We start from the raw sequence: 23,026 nt of genomic DNA, 5'->3' as shown, positions 1-23,026 counted from the left end.
GTTGGCCACTTTGCGCAGTACCGACAAATAGGGATGGGTATTGATACGATTTTCACGATTCCGGTTCCATTTTCGATTCTTTATCGATTCTGTTTAAAAAAGGAGAACACTAAGGTCGATTAGCTCAGAACTTTGTTTTATATCTTCTCTTTGAACAAGGTAGAAATTTAGGAGTAACATGGCCTTACAAACCCAACAGTGAGATCTTAAGAGATCCAGCCTACGGCTCTTCAATGGGTGTCACAGGGTCCCCAGGAAAGAAATATGTAAATGTAAAATAATAAAATCAGAATCAGAATCAGAATACTTTATTGATCCCTGGGGGAAATTATTTTTTGTTACAGTGCTCCATTTTAAACCAACATTAAGACAAGACAGACAATACGCTAACTAAGAATAGTACAATATATACATATATATACATACATACATATATGTAAACAAATAAATATTCTTCTGTAGCAATAACAAAGTGTAACATAAATTATTCTGTAGCAATTACACAAGAATATCCAGTAATGTCCTTGCCTACAATTAAACACATTCACTTACCGAAAATCGGTGCCAGCCTTTGACCACAAACTGAGTCACTGCTCGGTGACGTTCGTCTATCCTGGCCTGAAAGGAGACGCTACCGGCAGACTGCAGCGAGAACTGCCAGCATCTGAGCCAGACTCTGTCTGTCTCATCATGGTCACTAAATGCACAGTGATGGCAGGTTTGTAATAAGGCAGATCGCGCTAACATAATATGCACTGTTAGTTGATTATTTACCTGCCGCATTAACGGGAGAGGACGTGCAAACGTTACCGCTGCTGCTGGGTTGAGATTCACGAGTCCGGAGCGGAATTAAAAACACGACATTCATTTAAAGTTATCGTGTGTTATAATATATATAATATATAATATATATAATATATATAATGTAAAGTTCTTCCTCTCAAACAAATATTCCCAAATGTTTGTCCCAAACAAAGGAAACCAAGATTACCCTTCAGCCATCCACCCACGAACTAAACAACACTTTGGTTTTCTTATATATTTTAATAAGAATTTATGCTTCTTGATGTTATGCAAACGGAATATTTTGCACAAATAGAAATTCTCTTTGAGTTGGACTGAATGAATTTCACTTAACCTGATAATAATATTGATAATAATAACAATTATTTATTACATATACTAAACAATGAGGGGATGAGCCGCATCAGTAAACACATATTGTTTTTGAATACTATTAATATACTAACACAGTAACCCAAGCCCCTCCCCAAACACACCCAGTCCCACCCACCTGCTGTTACCATAACGATAAGCCAGGCTGTACTGTCCACCTGCTACCAGCAGCCTGTTTACTGGCTCCCAAAAACAGGAACAGGTAAGTCAGCACCTGTTCATCTTATCAAGAGCTTATTTACTACAATATGTAGAACAGAGTCACTGACCAGTCAGAGCAGCATGACAGTGCACACACACACACACACACACACACACACACACACACACACACACACACACATCACTGCACTTTAAATCTGAACACTTTCAAACGTGTCACCAACATGAAGAAGACGTTCCAACAGCATAAAGAAAGCCTTCATTATATTTTAGGTGATGCTGAAAATAAGCTCAGTCCTGTTTCATGGCTGTGAATGGTTTGAAAGTCTGAAACCAAACAGTGCCAGCGGTTTCTACAGGATGTTGCCTATACAGCAAACAATACAGGCTGTGCTGTAATGCTAGGTCTGCACTAGCAATACAAGCCAGAACAATGCATGAGCACGATGCTTTAGAAATGACACCACGGAGGCTTTGCTGTGCAACACTCAGACTGCACGAGCCCGACGGGCCTGACGGGCCGCGGCTTTTTGGGAGAGCACTCAGCGGCACAGTGGCAGCCTGTGATTGCTGTGGTGGAGCCCTGAGGTCATCACAGTCGGGGCTTTGATGGGCAGAGCTTTGACTTTTCTGTGTAAGTACATGAGATTTATGGCAGTTACTTTTCATTTTGATATGTTCTCGTTTATTCTTGTGTTAGTTTATAGAAATGCTTTAGTCACTCTGGGGTCACCACAGCAGGAAGCTCCATTTGTTTCATATGGCAGCTTTTATTTTTTAAAGCTTCTTATTTGCCTTTAAAAAGTGACTTTGTCACTTCCTGAGCCAACGTGTTACCATGACACTAAGGAGGCACACTGGGAATACTGGGAATACAGTTTTAGACCTGAGGCATCATCTGCAAAGGATTTACATCAAGGTATTAAAAACAATCTTTATATTTAAAATGAATGTGTCCAATAAATGTGGTGAGAGCATTAAAATATTTCTGAGAAATGAAAGCAATACTTTTGTTAAAGCTTCAAATCTGTACTTGAATCATGATTTAAACTGTGGTTGTGAACAGGGAATAAAATGATGTAATGAGGTGATGTTGCTCCTCCTCACCTCAGAGACATGTGATCAGTCTGGATGAAACTTTATATGAACTTACATGACGTGTACATTGTTGTTTCCAAATGCATTTTGCTAAACTATTTTAGTACTGTGGCAGTGTGTTGTCGTGTATATCTATTAATAAGTGTTCAAACAGAGATGCTAACAGTGCCTGATTACGTCATCTTATATAACAAATATGTAGCTTTCAAAGAGAACACATGGTGATAGATGATGAAGTCTCCCAGCAGCCCTCCTACTGCAGTGTTACTGGGATACGGCTCAGAGACACCTGATCCAGTTCTAACAATAAGCTTTAGAGAAAAAACACGAAAACTAAATGGGGAGTCTCGTGAATCCAAGCTGGGAGCTGGTCCACAGGAGATGGGCCACTGAGAGACAGCTGAAGGCACTGCCTCCTATTCTACCTAGCAACAACAAATAAGGCTGCAGTCTGAGGAGGGAGTGCTCTATCAGTATAACTTTGTACTACAAGCTTTTTAAGAGACGACAGAGGCTGATTATTCGAGACCTCGTCTGTCAGAAGGAGGACTTTAAATCTTGGATTTAACAGGGAGTCAGTGAAGAGGAGCTAATATGTGACAGATATGCTCTCTTTCTACTTCCTGTTGGTACTCGTGCTGCAGCGTTTCAGGTTAACTGGAGGCTTTGAGGCTTTTCATGGCACCTGTCTGATAACACTGACTCACAATCGTGCAGCTAGAATCACTCTCAGCTTAGTTCACAGACCTACGTGGTTGTTTGTGCACACTGAATGATATATTCTGCTCAAAGATGGCTCCTCACAGCTTCACTGGAGGCCACGATGATGCTGTTTCTAAGAGTTTTAGGGCCGAGCACAACAGCCTCTGTCTGGATTTAGAAGCAGGAAATTAGAGGTCACCAGGTCTTTTAGGTCTCTGTGATCAACAAATCACAACAATAGTCACGTGAAGGCACAGACCACGAAGTACAGAGAAAATCCCACTAACCGCTCAACCCCAATGAGCAAGCCCTCGGCCACAGCAGGAAGGAAAATCTCCCTTTTAGCCGAAACAGACTGGAGGACAGGCAGACGTCTGACCGACTGGTGGAGAGGGAGGGACTCACATGGTGGATACCCACCTCTCACAGACGGTGAGAGGACAAAGACAAAAGTGTCACCTCATATCAGGCGGCACCTCCAGGGCTGAAAACTGAAACCTGTGCAGAAGTGCCAAAAACTGCAATTCCCCTAACGGCCTCTGGAGCCTGCATCCAAAAGTGAGACAACCCCAACAGCCCCCTATATGAGCACTGTCACAGTTTACAGCTGTAGCTTTTTACCAGGCCTCACCTCTGCCCATCCAAGTGACCCACCTGTGTCACACACACTGTGAAGCTAAGCAGTGTGTCACTATGAAAGCTCTGCTTCTTCCATGGTTTATATACACATGCTGTGTGGATCTGTGTCTGAAGGAGCACAATACATTGGGACGCACACTCATTGTGTCCCAAGTGTCACTTTCAAACTATAAAATACAAAAATAAAATCAGCAGCGTTGCTCTGTTGGTCTCTAAGAGGACATCAGGCTAACATCTACTGTTATTAAATTAGTGCGACACACCATGATGAGCTGCACTCACACTGATACAGCCACATAGTACGTGACAGCTCAAATAATTAATCAGGAGTAATCCCCCAGATATATAACAACGCTCAATCTGGAAATGGCAAAGCCGACCACCCAAGACAGAGCAGCATGTTTGTTTACTGCGGTGCGCAGCTCGTCCTGGTGTTTCCTACATTTCCCACAGGCCAAAGCGCTTCACCACGAAGCTTCCGTACACACGAGGCCATCCACAGTTATCTGGTGATCGGAGAAAACTAAACTGTAAAGTCGTCCGGACACAACTTAGCGCTGAACAGGACCTGCTAATAGCAGCTTAGCATCAACACAAGCTAATGCTAACGTTATACAGCTGACGGCAGGTTCACTGTAACAGATACGCGGCTGTAACTGTAACTGCAGCAGGCTAAGAAAGACTAAGGAAGCTCAGTTAAAGTTATACATGCTGTTCAAAAAACTTTACCTCCTCCAAATCTCATGAACCCATACTTTACTCATAACGCAACATAGAAAACAAATGAGCTCATTGTGAATTTGGTGGCAGCAACATCCCAAAAAGCTTGCAGCATGGCCATGTTTCCAACATCACCTCTACTTTCAACAACCATCCATAAACACCTGGGAACTGAGGAGACCAGGTGCTGGACTTTTCAGAGAGCATCGTTGTCCCATTTCTGTCTGATATAAGGGACAGAGCTGCTCAACAGTCCTGCGGCTTTTCCTCTCGTGATGTCACAAATATCATCAAATATCTGGTGCAGAACTTGCGGTCTTCCACTACAAAGCCCTGCTGTAGTGTGCAGCTTAGCAACATCCTCCATAAACATGTAAAAGACATCATCTCCATGGGAGCATGTTGCTCTAAAACCTGTGTATATAATTCAGTCTTGGTTCCTTTCCAAATGTGCAAGGTGCCAATTCCATAGGCACTGATCTAATGCCAACCATCAGAGATGCAGCCTTTTTAAAAACTGATAACAAACTTCAGCTCAGACCATTTGGATATGTCAGTGTTCACAGGCAGAACGTGCAGGTGTTCCTAAACCCATGCAGTGATTTCCATGACAGCGTGCCACCTGAGTAACAGAAGATCATGTTGGTTTTCAGTTCTTTACTAGATTTACCCAGTAAAGATTTTACACTGCAGAACATTATTCTGATATTGTGCCACAGTTTGTAGATGGGTAAACCAATGAGAGCCCTGTTCTTCCAGTATGCTCCTTTTATACCCAATTAAATGACTTCCCTATGGCAGATAAGCGAATTAGTTGCAAAATATTCCTGTCCCTCCAACACTTACTTCTCTGGGTTTTTCTGGTCCCCGTCCCACCTTTATAAAGATGAGTCGATGCCCTTAAATTCAAGATCAACTAATACTTTTCACAAAGTAGTAAAATCTTTCATTTTAAATATTTTTGAACATTAATTTAAATTAATAACTGTTGCCTGAATGTACAGTTTCGATTTCGTGAATACCAATTTTCATATGCATAGCCTTCTGCTGATATTATTCCTGGTAAATCTCTCAAAGATACCTTTCTGGTCATCTCCCCTTTCCTTCATGTTATCAACTTTTGCTTTGGATACCTGAACACTTGAAGGCAGCCTGTGTCTTCCACTGTTATATAATTACAGCCACATTTCTAAAATACAAGTCGTTACTGATGTTTTCCAAAAACCTGCTTCTTCAACTGGTTAAGGAACCCTGCACCTTGCATCAGTTCTAATCTAGTTTCTCTCAGAGTCACAGCACTAAAACACCATCCATCCATCCATCCTCTTAACCTCTCCTCCAACTTAGGAACCTGTAGTGTCACGAACCCATCCCACCTGTCATGGGTACCTCTTGACCTGCCACTAGTCCATCACTGAGAACTTCTGTAAGAGTGTGTGTGTGTGTGTGTGTGTGTCAGACCTCCTGCTGACCAAAGGGTCGTAAACCCAGGAAGTTTACATCAAAAGAAACAGATCTTTCAGATAGGATGTATCTACAATAAAACCTCCCCCAGCACAGAGTGGCTGGAGAGGTGGTCAGGATCACAGGGATGGCTTTGATCCTACTGCTTAAACTAAGACTGTACAAATTTAAGAAACACAATGGCAACATTCAACAATTAGACTTAACAGCTTACTCCACTCCTATGGGATCCCACAAGGGTCAATCCTCAGACTAACTCAGCTTTCATTGTATGTTAATTAAGGGTAACTGGACACATTCAGTGGGAAGAATATGCAGCAGTCCTATACTGTACCATGTACCAGTAATAATTAGATGTAATTTCATTTCCTTCTATCTCCATCCATTTATCCATTTCCTATTGACTATGATTCACACCACTGCTTTAATGTTAATATGTTTGCAAGAAGGATCTGTAACAGTTTATGGTTGAATATACATATTTCTATACTGTGTGATGCGATATGTAGACCTCTCTGTGATGTGTTAAGAGTTTTAGAGGTTTGTTTTAAATAGTGCTATACAATAATGATGGCTATTTATTGTTGTTATTATATGACACTTTAAGCTAATTCTCTGGAGTACACTGAAGGCTAGTTTGTATAAGAGGATTTTTCATAGACTTTCTTATTATTTTGTCCAAATTTGGGAGTTATTATGCAGTATTGTAAAAAACCTTTTTAGTAACATATATGCACAGAAAAGGGGAAACTGGACTTTCACTGAATTACTTCTTTTCGTTAGCCTGGAACAATCAGATTATCATTTTAAATGTAAACTCCAGTTCGAGCGACTTTGAACGTTACATTTAATTGTTTTAAGGCAGAAACATCAGGTTTCCTTTGGGACCTGAACGTAGCGTTCTTACGGGAGGTTGCCGATAGTTGATTGGAGATCTGTGGATCTGTTGTTCTCTTATTGGTTCTTTGAATCTCGTGCTCTTTCTGAGGCCTCAAGCGGGTGAACCAAGCCGCGCGTGCGCTGTGCCTCTTAAAGCGATCCGGTTTGTTGAACGTAACAAAGACCGTAACGGAAATGACCGCATTTCATGCTCAAAATAAAATACTGGATAATTTTTGGATAAAGTGCACCGTAGTTAGCAGTCATTAAAATGAATTTAAAGATGAATAATGACACTGTAGTGATAATTAATATTAAATATTATTAATTAATAATTACTATTAATATTGAGTATTAATATAATGATTAATTATTAATATTAAATGATTTCCCCTCGGGATCAATAAAGTATTCTGATTCTGATTAATATCACAATAGCTACACGATATTTTACTTTCTTAACAAATTGGTTTAAAGTCATGGCAAACAGACTTAACATCCAGTAAGTGTGTGAAAATATTCTCTTTGCCACTGAAGTCCTTTAAAGACTTTATAGACTGTAAATCTCAATCCAGTATCAGTGCTGGGAACCACAAACTGATAAGAGGACATAGACGCCAGTGAAGGCACTCCTACATTCCTTACTAATACTGCACAGTGAAAACATGCAATTCAACTAAACTAGAGCTTCAGTACCAGCAAGACTTGTCAAATGCAAGGGCAGCTTCAGGAGACACAAAAAGGAATCTATAGTTATAGTTATCCGACAGACGGATTGGGGCTGCAGCTGCAGTAATGCGGACGCTGCACCGGTCCGTCGTGGTGAAGAGGGAGCTGAGTGTAAAAGCGAAGCTCTCAATTTACCGGTCGATCTACGTCCCTACCCTCACCTATGGCCACGAGCTGTGGGTAGTGACCAAAAGAACGAGATCGCGGATACAAGCGGCAGAAATGAGCTTCTTCCGTGTAATGTTCTGTCTCAAACTTATGAATAACGTGTTCATAATCTGCTTCGTGAGCCACCATTATCTTTATTGCCGCTCGTCCAGTTCAACATAAAACACACCCACTTTCGTGACAACAAACACTCCCCCTTGCCACTACGGTGGACCACAAGGGACAGTAAGCACGGAGTGCAAACATTATAAGCAATACAACACTCCGAAGGGTGGCTGGCCTCTCCCTTAGAGATAGGGTGAGAAGTTCGGCCATCCGGGAGGGGCTCAGAGTAGAGCCGCTGCTGCTCCACATCGAAAGGAGCCAGCTGAGGTGGTTCGGGCATCTGACAAGGATGCCCCCTGGGCGCCTCCTGGGTGAGGTGCTCCAGGCATGTCCCACCGGGAGGAGGCCCCGGGGCAGACTCAGGACACGCTGGAGAGATTATATCTCTCGGCTGGCCTGGGAACGCCTTGGCATTCCCCGGATAAGCTGGAGGAGGTGGCTGGGGAGAGGGAGGTCTGGGCCTCTTTGCTTAGGCTGCTGCCCCCACGACCCGGCCTCGGATAAAGCGGATGAAGATGGATGGATGGATGGATAGTTATACAATTTGTAGTGAACCCCCCCGAATGAAGGATGACACTTTACTGATGACGTTTTGAAGGTTTAATGGCAGTAAACCATCAATCTCACCGTAAGAGCTGGGGATGTATACATAGAAACAGTGTGTAAGCAAAAATAATCCACACTCTTACAATCGTAAACCTTATAACATGAAGTTCGTATCAACGTAACATTTAACAAATGTAGCAACTGTCACAGAAACATCTAAACGTGTCCTCATTTATATCATAACCATACCTTGTGCCTCTATCAAGGGGGCTGCTAATGACGAAAGAAATCTCCATAGGCTCCGTTAAGCCATCACATTTCAAAACTCCCGGGACTGCTGCTGAAAACTACGCCAAAAACAGTTTTTACAGGAAATCGTCCCATCAAAATAAAAGCTTCTACACACGAACAGGAAGTTGGTAGTAGAAAACAGGAATGAGTGCCAAAATAAGGTGCAAGGAAAGGCATTCAGGGTTATTTACACTCCCACCAAAATTACGAATAATTGGTTTACATAAGAACCAAAATGAATAATTTTCCGAAAACAAAATAACCCATGTAGGAGTTACCTTAGGAACTTTCTAACAACAATACAAGTTTTTGTACTGGACGCTCAACAACTGATAGTTTAGTAGAGCGTTGACCTTTATTATTGAGTCTCTTTTCTCCAAGTGAGATCTTTACCCTTCGCACAAGTCCATCTTTTCCACTGACAGTCTCTACAACTCTTGCAAGTCTCCATTCCCCTCTGGGTTCTTATGAGCTGCTTTTCTGTATGAGCAGTCAAAGCATTTTATACAGCGTGCTTCATTCACACAAGCACTTCTTTTTCTAACAATGACACTATGATGGATGCATCGGAGAGGAAGTCGGGGTTCCACATCTTGCCCAAGGATACCGTGGCGTGCAGACTGGAGCAGCCAGGGATCAAACCTCCAACCTTCCAGTTAGTAATTCTACCTGCTGAGCTACAGTCTGTACTTCCTGAACATCACACCCTCCTTTTGTTTCTTTATTTCCAGTAGCAACCAGGACCATAATGAACCCTGACTCCCACAGACACTCAGGATCCACCTGCCCAGTAAGTCACCCGCTAACTGCAACTATCAGAGCCCTGACCTTCTGCAGAGACGAGTCACACTGAACACAGCAAGTGTCCCTGCTCTCAGATACAAACCCGCCTTTAAAAGTTCACAGTAATGAAATCAGCAGTTCTGATTCTAGAATTTGTAGTCTCACACACCACTTGTGCAGAGCACTTTTGTTGTTTTGGTTCACATTGGTTGATATTCTGCTGCAAACAACTAATGAGAACATTTTATAAAAGCTTTGAGTGTCCATCAGGATCCTGTAGAAACAGCTTCTGGCTGCAGCCACTGTGGAGCTCCACAGTAACCGGAAACACGTAACTTCAGTTAAATCAACTCTGACAGCGAAAACTAAATTGCGTTTTTGTTACTATTGATGCTGCTGATAAATAAAAATGGTTTTAAGTTTTTTTTAACACTCTGGGTTTGTTCAAAAAAATTCACCATGCCCTAAATTGTTCGTGGCCAAAAGTGACACTTGCTGTTTCGCTGATTTTTTTATTTTTTTTACAGCACATCGTGTTGTGCGTTCTGAGTGTAGACCATTGTCAATCAATCTAATCCAGTGTCTCCTGTACAGGAGCGGTCCCTAATAGGCCCACGGACCGGTCCCGGTCCGTGAGTCTTTTGGTACCGTTCCGCGAGAGTTGATCCTCCGGTGTGAAATGTATGGTTGTAGTTGTGTGTCTTATTTTGAAAGAACTATTTACGCGTTACCATAGCGACCAGAGAGCATTAAAAAGCAGAGAGGAGGATGTCACTGTCATTGTTGTTGGCGCACAGCTCAAGTCACGTTTATTATTATATTTACAAAATAGCACAGTTTCTTTTTTTATTCTTTTGTTGTATTTATCCGCGACACCTTAAAGGTCGTTCCCTGAAAATATTGTCTGACATTAAAGTGGTCTGTGGCGCAAATAGGTTGGGGACTCCTGCTGTACAGTACAGAATGCGTTTAGCTTGTCGAATTTACATAAATCTTCGATCGCTAGCAGTGTAACTCTGAAGTGCTGCACTGTATGTTTGTAAGTTTTCTCCCAAACAAACACAACAATGCCGACGAAACGTTTTGCACCCTCAAATGCACCTTTAGGTTTCATTCCATGATACTGGACTTATGTTTCTACGAAGGTTTGAACTCTAAGAGTGTTTAACATGATAGTGATTTATTGATTCTAACCCTAAATCTATCTAGTAATGTCTGCACATATTTTCAGTACTGATTTTAAAGTGTTTTAATCCTTCTGTCACTCAGGGAACCCAATAAGGATTCAAATACTTCAAAAGTCAACCAATGACATTGATGTGTAAGACTATTTAATAATTATTTATTTTTTATATTTCATTTATTCATTCATTCTTTGCACTGTGATTTAACCCATCTTTGTGTAAAGCAGGGGTGTCAAACTCCAGGCCTTGAGAGCCAGCGTCCTGAAGCTTTTAAATGTATCTCTGCTGCAACACACCTGAATAAAATTATTAGGTCATTAGCATGACTCTACCCTACTCAAGTAAATTTAAATAAATGTAAGTACATACCACCAGGTAGCTCCACTCGTACCCAGTGTAACGGGAAGTGAGAGGGTTAGGTTTTGGCGCTTTGAATGTTCAGTTGTGTGATGCAGCGATTAACGTTTGAGTAAAATATTGGGCTCCCTCGTGTCTTCCCTACATTCCTCCACAATGTACGTTTTTGCAAAAATGTACTTCTAGAAGTACTTTTATTGCACGTTGTTCATGAGCTGCTGCAACATGAATCAAATGGCTGAACTGCCACCTTGGCGTGCAGTCAAGTTCTACAGTCTGCTAATGATCTAATAATAAGTATTAATATTCCTCACTCACCTTACTAAATGTTTGTGAACACAGCCAGAAACATTTGCATCACAAACACAGACTAGTGTTTATTAGCAGAAGCTTTTGGGTGGTTGCTCTCAAACCTGTGTGCAAGTTTAAGCATTAATGGTCCCTTCACTGATTTCCAGGTATCCAATGTCAGGGCTAACAGATGGATTCAGACGCAGGCAGCGTTCTGGCAAGCAAAGGGTTGACAATTTATTAACACAGAAGGGAAACCACAGTGATGTGTATATACAGTGAATGGGGCAGGGCTTCAGGGCTCCAGGGGAAGGAATCCACACTCGCTCCCCACTCGGCCCAAACTCCGCCACTCCTCTTCTTACGCACACTCGCTTCTCCACAGCCACTCTCGCTCCAATTTCCACTTATGTTGACACACACAGGGATCACAGGTCAGGGTCCGCCACCAGTTCCGGGGAGATCTAAACACAAAGAGTCCAATTAGATCAATACGCCACACAACACAGAGAGTTTGTCTTAGGAGAGCTGAGAGCACGAACATGGGAGGTTCAGCATTCCAGTGCTGAATACTCCGTGCCGCAGCGTTAAATAGGCAAGAGGGACGCCGCCTGATCAGCAACAGGTGTAGAAATCACCACAGATACGTGGGCCAAGGGTGAGAGCCCACAATGAGCTCCACCCAGGGAAGCAGGAGAGAAAACAAAACAAACCTGTGGCCAACATGAGCGAGCCGGAGAGGCACAGGGACCATGACAGCCAATACCAAGTGCACAAGTTCACCCCAGATGGTTCCTCTTCTCTGTAACTTGGAGGATGTGGAGTAGGCTGTATTTTAATCAAAGACATATCAATCAATCAATCAATCAATCAATAACCATGTCTAAAAACAACACAGGTTGACCAAAGTGCTGTACACAGTAAAAGAAAAAGTAAAAAGTAGAAACAAATACACACAATGAACAAAACAAAAAATAATCCCAAATTTCGTTTTTTTTTCTGAAGGGGTCAAACACTTTTATGCAAGAATGACAGCGAGGTGAAAAACCTTCACCCGCAAGAAAACTCGAGCTGTGACTCATAGTACGAACACACACCTCACAGTAACACACTTTAATTGTTTAATGTGAACTTTTTGCCAAGCTAGCTAATCCTGACCAACACAAGAAGATAAAGGAACGATGTTTTACTGTTAGAGACAGAAAGGTTAAAACATTTTGGCAGAGGGCTAAAAGGGGCTAAAATTACCCAAAAAGAAATTCCATTTGACCAAAAACACTTAATTTTTAAAAAATTAAGTATATAGTTATGAATAATGAACAAATAATTAACAAACTGGGGTTTATAAATCGTGTAACACATCCTTATGGTAAGAAATTTTACCTTAATGCGTTACATGTGTTAGAAGTCAATGTATCTTTAACAATATACTCCTTATTTTATATCTCCTGATCCTTCACAGAGCTGCATGAACCTGTTGTTGATGTCAGAGAGTCAAACTCTGCTGAAGAGTGGGTTGTTTCCTGTTCAGCCACTGGTCGACCTGCTCCCACTGTAACACTCAGTGTCTCACAACAACACCTCAGCTTCTCACAGTACAACACTGTCAGTGTGTCCAACACCAACGCTACATTCACTGTCACCACTACAGCTGTGCTCTCAGGTTCACGTAAACACAGCACACAGGTGGGATGTGCAGCACGAGTGCTCTCTGCTCCTCACAGAGAGGTGATGGAGACGATTCCTGAGGTCCAGCAGACGTCAGATTATCAGTGATGGTGAGAAAGTGAGATGCAATAACAATGCATTGTGGTAGTATGCATTTTCTCTTTGATCAATAATTGATGTATTCATTTTGATCAGTGTCACATTTTTCCTGCTTTTTCAAGTTTCCTCCTGGATCATTGTATTAGCTGCAGTATTGGTGATGATGGTCTTTGTCAGTGTTGCTGCTCTGCAGTAGGCTACTCTTTAAAGAAAAAGACGAGATAACTTTCATTTTTGATTTCTTGTCATTTTTTTCTACACCAAAATCTATCCAATAATATCTGCATAACATTTTCTACTTGTGATTTAGTTATTAATTCTTTGCTTCAGGATTCAATCGGTCTTTGTCTAGTATTAAATTTTATGTTTCCCATTTAATCCCACTGGCTTTAAAGTGTTTCACCAGATTTTTACGAAGTATTTCCAGTCTTTTGTTGTCTCTGTCCCAAATGTTCTGAAATGTGTTGCATGTATTAAAAGAAGTTGGACCAAAAAATGTACTATGTACTTATAAACTTACATTTATGAAAGCTGAACAAACACTGATATACTTGACTTTTGTAACAGTGAAAAGGCGATCTGTTTTTATTGATAAATATATATGTTTGCATTACTGTTATTTAGATTGCCATGTTAGAACGTAGCAAACAACATTGTTTGTTCCTCTATGGTTTCTTTACTTTTACAAATCTAAATGTTTTTTGTCAAAAGATTAATAATTTCATATTGAGGTCAGATGGTCAGCAGTTTTGATGTTTTTGCAGAGATTTTATTTTTTGCAAAATAGCACAAGTAAACATTAAAAGTAGTTCCTAAATCAAGGCATTTATTATTAAGGCGGCCATTATTATGGCCCTGTGTGGAAAAAGTGATTGCCCCCTAAACCTAATAACTGGTTGGGCCACCCTGAGTAGAAACATCTGCAATAAAGCGTTTGGGATAAATGGTAAATGGCCTGTATTTATATAGCGCTTTACTAGTCCCTAAGGACCCCAAAGCGCTTTACATATCCAGTCATCCACCCATTCACACACTGGTGATGGCAGCTACATTGTAGCCACAGCCACCCTGGGGCGCACTGACAGAGGCGAGGCTGCCAGACACTGGCGCCACCGGGCCCTCTGACCACCATCAGTAGGCAACAGGTGAAGTGTCTTGCCCAAGGACACAACGACCGAGACTGTCCAAGCCGGAGCTCGAACCGGCAACCTTCCAATTAGTTCAAGTTCAAGTTCAACTTTATTGTCACTTCAACCATATACAGTTTAAAAATACACAGTGAGGCGAAACAACGTTCCTCCAGGAACCAAGGTGCTACAAGACAAGTTAGTGCAAAAAAAAAAATATATATATATAATATATCTAGTAATAATATTGTGCAAAAGAGCATTTACAGGTTGGTGTGTGCGATGGTTTGGTGGTGTAGGTCAGTGTGTTTGCGCTTGTGTTGGTTAGTCAGTCCAGTCTCAATGTTTTGAGGTATTTGAGTTAAGCTGAGTGATAATGTTAGTGTATGTGTGTGTGTGCGTGTTTATCAGTCAGTCCCTTTTTGCTGAGGAGACGGATGGCTTGTGGAAAAAAGCTGTTGCACAGTCTGGATGTGCGTGCCCGAATGCTTCGGTACCTTTTTCCAGATGGCAGGAGTGTAAAGAGTGTGTGAGAGGGGTGTGTCCGATCAGCCACAATGCTGGTGGCTTTGCGAATGCAGCGTGTGGTGTAGATGTCCTCAATAGAGGGTAGAGAGACCCCGATGATCTTCTCTGCTGTTCCCACTATCCGCTGTAGGGTCTTGCGGTCTGATATGGCACAGCTCCCAAACCAGACAGTGATGCAGCCGCTCAGGATGCTCTCAATAGTTCCTCTATAGAAGGTGGTCAGGATCCGTGGTGGAAGCCGGGCCTTTCTCAGTCTTCTCAGAAAGAAGAGACGCTGTTGGGCTTTCTTGTGCAGGGAGCTGGTGTTGAGGGACCAGCCGAGGTCCTTCTCCAGGTGTACGCCCAGGAATTTGGTGCTGTCAACGATCTCCACAGAGGAGCCGTTGATGCTCAGCGGTGAGTGGTCGCCTCGTGTCCTCCTAAAGTCAACAACCATCTCTTTTGTCTTGTCAACATTCAGAGACAGGTTGTTGTCCTTACACCAGTCCGTTAGTCTCTGCACTTCCTCTCTGTACGCTGACTCGTCGTTCTTGCTAATGAGACCCACCACGGTCGTGTCATCAGCGAATTTAATGATGTGATTTGAACTGTGTGTTGCTACACAGTCATGAGTCAGCATGAATTACAAGGCGAACTCCCAACTCTTGAGCCATGATCGCCCCGATAACTGGCAATGAGTCCTTTACGAGGTGGTGGAAGAATTTCTGCCCACTCATCTTTGCAAAATTGTTGTAATTCAGCCACACTGGAGGGTTTTGAGTATGAACCACCTTTCCAAGGTCACAGCACCTCAATCAGATTCACGTATGAACTTTGGCTAAGCCATTCCAAAGTCTTTATTTTGTTTTACTTAAGCTGCTTAGAGGTGGACTTGTTGGTGTGCTTTGGATCAAGTGCACTTCAGCTTGTGGTCGTGAACAGATGGCCAGACATTCTCCTTCAGGATCCCAGAAACTGGATTCTGTTCATCTTGACGTTGCATCTCCAGACTGAGAGATCTCAATTACTTTGTTTCTTATTTGCTTCTGAATTTCCTTGGATTGCGCCATGATGTGTAGTTTTTGAGGATCTTTTGGTCTACTCTACTTTGTCAGACAGGTCCTGTTTAAGTGATTGATTCAGCACAGGTTTGGCAGTAATCGGGCCTGGCTATGACTATGGAAAAATTGTATATTTTCTATTGATAAATGCAAATATTTTATGTCTGTTATGTGCATTGCCGTGTGGAGAATATAAGGAAAACAATTGTGTGGTTTACATTGTTTCTTCCTCTTAGATTTCTTGATTTTTTTTTTTAAAATTGCAATAACTTTATATTAATTTCAGTGCACTTTCACATTTCTTTAAATTCAAACTACAGTCCTGTGAATAACTAGAAACACTTCTAGCAGCACAAATGTGAGGTAATTGTTTTCTGCTTGACTTTATCAGCCTCTCATATTGTTGTGGAGGAATGTTGGCCCACTCTTCATTACAACGTTGCTTCAGTTCTTTGAGCTTTGTGGGCATTTATTTAAGCACAGCTCTCTGAATGTCCCAGGTTGAGGTCTGGACTTTGCTTTTCAGCTATTCTGCTGTAGATTTGCTGCTGTGTTTGGGATCATTGTTCGACTGCAAGACCTAAACTTTACCTATTAAACAGTTAACTCTGTATTTTACACTTTATGTGAATATTGTTGCAGATTTCAATTATTAATGTTTTTATAACTTTGTTCTTTCTTATATTTAATATTATACTATATTTATACTTCATGTCTCTGTCTTCTTTTGAACACTCCAGCACAGCATCACTATAACTTTGTCCTCACTGACAATAAAGCTGTTTTATATATTTCATTGCAAATGTTTCAAGCAATTTGTAGCTGTATCTTAAGATATTTTGTTAATAATATAGTATTTTATATTGTTTTTTTCCCCATATTTGAGAAATATTTAACATGTAAAAGTCTGTTTATGTACAATTTGGTGATATTAGCCCTGATTATTGGAGGAACTTGTACATGAAGCAGATTTCTGAGACTTCAGATTTGAAGGTTGTTGTCATATAATCTAAATGATGGCAGATTAACGTTCCCTACCTCTGTCCTACAACCACAGGACTCCTTTGCATTCGACTGATAGAAATTTCAAGCTCAGTGTTAATGAAGATTTCAAAGGCCTTAGTGCAGGGGTAGGGAACGTCTAAAACCTGCAGGGACACCGGCCCTCGAGGCCTGGAGTTCCCTACCGCTGCCTTAGTGTGAAAGGAATGAAGCTGTAGCGCCTCCCAGTGGTTGAAAAGAGGTACACAAGAGGTTTTTGCAACCTGCTGTTTAATGAAGGTAATCAGCTGGGACAAAGGTACATTATGAGAATAATATCTCTGACAAACCTCTCCCTCAATTAAAAGATGCATTTTGATTTACATGAATGCATTTCATCTTCTCTGCAAAGGCTACACAACCTTCTTTGCCATTTGAGTGTGTCCAGTCCAGCTGAAACCAGCTCATTACTGATGGCATGAAAACGATCTGTGAGGTAACATTTTTACTGTCATTCATTCCTGTTGAAAACTTGTCACGTGTTTGCTTAGGTTCTTCTCAATAATCCTCCCGTATCCTGTGTAAAAACTACCCGAGCTTAAAGTATACAGACTGCCGGGAGGGGCGAGACGGGAATTTTCATTGCATATATATATATATTAAAATACAGATAGCAGCAGCCACGAAAACATAGGCAAGAGAGAGCATAGCAGTGTCGTAGATGTAGCCAAATAAGACAGATAAATTAAGATGGAAAATCCCCAAAACAAAACCCAATCTTTAGTGTGGGAGCATTTCCATGTCATTCCCAAAGGTGTAATTATTTTCAGCGACTGCAAACTGAACACAAACTTTTCATAACTGAGTTTGTTTCTTCAGTTGTATTTTGGTAATGCTGTTGTACAGCAGGGAAGCAAACACAAGTGCTAACGCTAACAACATCCAATCAGGATTTATTGGTTAGATCAAAGCTAACATCTGCATTACATGTGAGCACTACACATGTTATTTAACATATATAACGTATAAGATTTTTACATCTTTCTCTTTCCCTCGAGAAGAACTGCTAAAACTGTAGAAATAACATTACAGAAAAGCAGGACATGCTCAAGCAAAACATTATAGAAAATCTGTCACGGTTCTGGGTCAGTTTGACCCAGTATTTTGAGTTGTCATGTTTTTGCAGGTTTAGTTTAGTTCCATGTGTCATTTTCTGTCTCTCTCTCTATGTCGAGTCTGCGTCTTAGTGTGATGGTTTCTTGTTCCTGTTTTATTGTGAAGGTCTGCGTCTCATGTGAGTGTGTTCAGTTTTACCTCTGTCTCGTCTTGGTGATTATTCCCAGCTGTGTCCACCACCTGTGTGTAATTCCCCTGTGTTTCTCTGTGTATTTAAGTCGTGTCCTCTGTCATTGTAGTTGCTGGTGCGTCTGTGTATCCACCATGTCTCACCCGTGTGTTCTCCCTGCTGTCCATCTCCTCTGCTCGTTCTTGTCCAGGTTTGTGCTCTGTAGTTTAGTTGTTTCCAGTCTAGTTTAGTTCGTGCTCCATTTGCTGTTTGTCCATATTTATTTTTGTGTTCAATAAACCACCTTCACTTCTCCACAACTGCCTGCGATTGGATCCTCATTTATTATTTTCACACGGCTCTCCTCACCCGCCGTGACAGTACGGACCAGCCAGATATGGATCCAGCGGCAGTCACCCCACCTAGGGAGCTTCAGGAGGCCGTTATCGACTCTGCTTCTAAATTGATTTACCAGCTGTTAGAGCATGAGGGAGAAGCGTCTCTTTACACTGTGGAAGCCAACCTACAACACCTTATTTCCAGTTACCCCTGGTTATTGGACTCACTGCGTCCGCTCGTACAGAATTTTGTTCTTCACGAGCTTCACCTACACCCCCCCGCCGCTACCGCTCGCCTGCTCATGCAGTGATATCATCAGTGACAAGTCAGGTGATAGAGGCTAATGCAAAATGGTGTTTCAGTGAGGCAGAATTTATTATGACAATACATTTTTTTTTTAAATACTCAGTATGAATTAAACAGGTTAAAGGTCAATGCTCTGTTGTAATATAAAGACAAAATGATTGACAGCAGCCCAGCAATATCAGTAAAACGCAAATTAGCCACATGGTGCAATGTAAGGAGCTCTGTGATTGGTTAGGAAAGGACAGACTGGCCACCTCGATTTTTCTTCACTGCACATTGATCCATAGCTTTGCTCTGTAAAGGCTAACAAAGTGCTTTTGCTTTACAAAGACATTCAGCGTCGGTATTCACTCTTTTAAAATGCCACTGAACACTGGAGTGAAATGGAGCCCTGATCCTCAGTTTTATTGTTGCTAACATTTCTTATAGATAGCACAGATAGTGCCCCACTGCAGTAATCACTCATGTCTAGATATTCCTGTTAAAAGGGAGTTTTTCCTCCCCACTGTAACATGGCAAACATAGCAAACGGATAATCCAGCTGAAGCTTCAGACAGCCGTCAGACAGTGAAACACTGCCATCTGCTGGACTCGACTAACAAAGACGCTGCTTTGACGGGTGAGGGAGTTTCAACAAGTCTGCAACGACTCAAGCATCAAACTACAGAACTATTATAGCGGACATGGTGCTTTAATGGCTTCCTTAACGCAGGTCAGAAAGGATAATAGAAACTCAATAAATTATGAAATACAAAACTTACTGGTTCACTGCACACACAAAACGTCTCTTATTAGCACAACACTGCTCAGGGCTCAGAGTATATTCCTTATAACCTATTAAACCTTAGCATGTTATTTTGAAGTGTTACAGGTGAAACAGCCAACCGGTGAAGTTAACTGTAATTTCAACATTGAGCTACAAAAATGCTTTTTTTTTTTTAAATTTTTTTTTTTTAAATTTCTTTTTACAGTTTTGCAATTTTACACAAGTTTTATCATCAGTGTCACAATGACTGCTGCTAAAATTGAGTATGAGCTTTTTGTTGGTCTGATTAAAAGGTTAAATGTAAAAGCATAATTTAAACATGTGATGTGAGGTCATTAATTACAGTGCAGGTGTCCTGCTTTAGGATCATAAATTAATACTTCCAAAACAGTAAAGTTGTAGAGAATCTATGTTCATTATCGTTGCTAATCATGGAAAGACAAAGACGTCAGACTCTGCTGAAAAATATTACACCCTCCTACTCTCTGCACACAGCGGTCTGAGGGACCTTCCAGGATCGGGGATTTTATTTATTTTGTTCTTTTTTTGGTCTTACTGGTTAGTAGGTGGTGATTTTGTACCTGGTGATCTCACATTTGGAACATAAATTGCTGTGGAGCAGATTAGGTTCAAAGGATAACTTGGCTCTTGAAGTTAGCCGGATAAGACAGCGTTCTGCTTCACAGTTGAGGCCTCAGAGAGTTGTTGCTAACCAAAGTCTATCTTGTACGGCCATGCAGCATCTTATGACATTTTGTAACCTGAGCAGTGAAATGATTGCTGTTTTAGTGCACATACACAGTGTGATGATCAGTATCAGGACAATAAAGTTATGGTGCAAAAAGCTGCATCTGGTCAGAAGGAAAAGCACGCACACTTGGAAGACTTGGCCAGATTTTCACAAAATGAATGGCTGACAGTGGACAGATACAAGGATGTGGATGGTCACACCCTCGTGCATTAAAGAGGCTGTTCACAAAACCAAACACTCAACAGACACAATAAGACAGCTGATCAGTTTGCCTCACTAACTCATCTACACAAGGCGTGTTGTAGAAGTAGAGCAGGGCGATATGGCCAAAAATATTCATCACGATATAAATTTGAAAATGTGCGATAACGATATAACTGACACGAGACAAAATACTTTACAACTCCACTTCATTTGTGCAAAAAAAAAAAAACAATCAATTTTCACTTAAATAAGCAGCTGCTTTTCATGTGCATTAAACTTATATAAAAATGTAACAGTGCAAATGCAAATTCCTCGCTGACAGTTTAACCAAAAGGCATTTCCAGTGGAAACTGGCCGACATATCCTCAGCACAACCATGTATAATATCCACAAAACTTAAAAAGAGGTTAAACAAACACACAATACAGTAATATTATGTTGAAGCACAGTACGTATCACTCCGCGAGGCTCCTGCCTACGATAGCCGTAATGCTCCAACAATCCATCAAGCGGTGCGGCTTCGTAGCTTAGCAAAGTCGTACTAAAACATCTGACAGATTTTCGAGCGCCGTGCACATAAAATCGTTTCCAGGTCAGTAAACACAACCAGGATTCATACAGTGGCTTGCAAAAGTATTCGGCCCCCTTGAACTTTTCCCCATTTTGTCACATTACAGCCACAAACATGAATCAATTTTATTGGAATTCCACGTGAAAGACCAACACAAAGTGGTGAACACGTGAGAAGTGGAACGAAAATCAGACATGATTCCAAACATTTTTTACAAATAAATAACTGCAAAGTGGGGTGTGTGTTCAGCCCCCTTTGGTCTGAGTGCAGTCAGTTGCCCATAGACGTTGCCTGATGAGTGCTAATGATTAAACAGAGTGCACCTGTGTGTAATCTAATGTCAGTACAAATACAGCTGCTCTGTGACGGCCTCAGAGGTTGTCTAAGAGAATATTGGGAGCAACAACACCATGAAGTCCAAAGAACACACCAGACAGGTCAGAGATAAAGTTACTGTAAAAAGTGGAATATTATTTTCTGTCATGTTATACCCCTAATTAAAGATTGTGAACTATTAGGTAGTTTTAGTTTGCATTATTCTCCTGGATTAGAAGAAGCTGATAACTATTGCATTAGTTAAACTGATTTGCATTACATTATACTGCTGAGTTATGAGAAATACTGTTCGCAGAAAGTCATTGCCTTATTTGTCTGATTAGAAGAGAACAGAATATGCTGGAGTTTTCTGCCCCATCTCAGCAGGAGCAGATAAACGGGGAGCCAAGGTCGTAGCTTAGGCGCCGTGTGAGAGAAAAGTATGTGAATGTTTAGGCTTTTATGATAAGGTGGGGGCACCAGAGGCTATAAAAGTTTGAACAATGCTCCACCATTTTGAGATCTGAGGCTGTCTGCATACAGTGTCCATCTCCCACGCGTGTGTTCATTAAAATCATCGTTTGACTCAACCCGGCCGGACCAGTGTTGTTATTGTGGTTTTTTCTCTTGTTTCCATCCCCAATTTTGAACTCGTAACAGCTTGGGGGCTCGTCCTGTGGTATTGGGGTGGAATTTAAAGGTTTGGACGGTCCGAGGTTATCGAACGGACAGGCACAAGCCAGTGGTCTGACGTGAGTGGGCATAAGCCGGCTTATCTAAAGGTAAGGCACTACCTGTTGAATTATTTCCAAAGTGTGCCAAATTGGATATGACTAAATTAAAGTCTACTCACTGAAATTACTGGTAGAGGGTCTGTTTTGATTTTGATGAGGATCCGTGTGTGTTATGCAGTTAAAGTCGGTTAAGAGTATTTAATGAAGTTGAAGAAATATGAACGTAATAAAGTTGGGTTAGAGTCCCAAGGAATTGAGCTAGAGTCTCAAGTAGTTTGGTAGGGAATTGGCTATGTGTTGTTTTAGAAATTAGGTCAGAAACTGTTCTGGAGGTAACAGATACTGTTTAATTGGTCGTAAAAAAGTTATCTTTCTTCGGTTGGACCCGTTATGGTAAAATTTGTCGAAATTGTGTAGGTGAAAATTATTATAGGACGGCACCTGAAGATGCTAAGAAGCGCATAGCCCGGGGGTTACGCCCCCTCCTGGTCGTGGACGCGCGGCTTTGACCTGTCGGCGAACAGGGATAGTTCAGTTTGGCTTAGCTGTGGGGTACAGGGCATCTCGAGAATAAGCTAGGAGTTAGAGTCTCCTCATCGTTGAAAACGGTGTCATGTGCTTGTTTGGACAAAGTTAAATTGAGTTAGGGACTTTAGAAATCAGGCCATAGGCTGTTCTGGAGGAAACAGATACTGGTTAATTGATTACAAAAAAGTTGGACTTTCTTCGGTTGGACCCGTTAACTTAAATTCGTCGAAATTGTTTAGGTTCTTTAGAAATCAGGCCATAGGCTGTTCTGGAGGAAACAGATACTGGTTAATTGATTACAAAAAAGTTGGACTTTCTTCGGTTGGACCCGTTAACTTAAATTTGTCGAAATTTGTTAGGTGCTGAATCTGTCAGGCCTGTCAGTGATTGTAAATATAAGACGTCTTTGTAATATAAAATAATAGAGTTTTGTCTGAGCTTTGTGTGACCCTGTGTGTGACAACAGCGCGCTGCAGCGCTGCGAGCTATT

The 23,026-nt window shown here is 41.4% G+C and overlaps 2 protein-coding genes and 1 long non-coding RNA gene across 4 annotated transcripts in view; 1 reads left to right on the top strand and 2 right to left on the bottom strand.

The window, feature by feature from the left end:
* LOC308403394 (NACHT, LRR and PYD domains-containing protein 12-like) overlaps nt 1-23,026 on the bottom strand; it is a 1,254,170-nt gene that overhangs the window by 819,520 nt on the left and 411,624 nt on the right. The window lies entirely within an intron of this gene.
* Nucleotides 1-23,026, bottom strand: part of LOC308403425 (NACHT, LRR and PYD domains-containing protein 12-like) — a 646,283-nt gene that overhangs the window by 217,957 nt on the left and 405,300 nt on the right. The window lies entirely within an intron of this gene.
* On the top strand, nt 9,161-12,853 carry LOC308403999. Its single transcript, XR_013973031.1, has 3 exons — nt 9,161-9,334; nt 9,411-9,469; nt 12,757-12,853. It is a non-coding gene; the product is annotated as an uncharacterized lncRNA (long non-coding RNA).

Source organism: Rhamphochromis sp. 'chilingali' (assembly GCF_963969265.1).
Source record: "Rhamphochromis sp. 'chilingali' genome assembly, chromosome: 1".
In the NCBI taxonomy this organism is placed as follows: Eukaryota; Metazoa; Chordata; class Actinopteri; order Cichliformes; family Cichlidae; genus Rhamphochromis; species Rhamphochromis sp. 'chilingali'.
The sequence above is the reverse complement of the archived record's forward strand: the minus strand, read 5'-3'. Positions and strand labels throughout refer to the sequence as shown.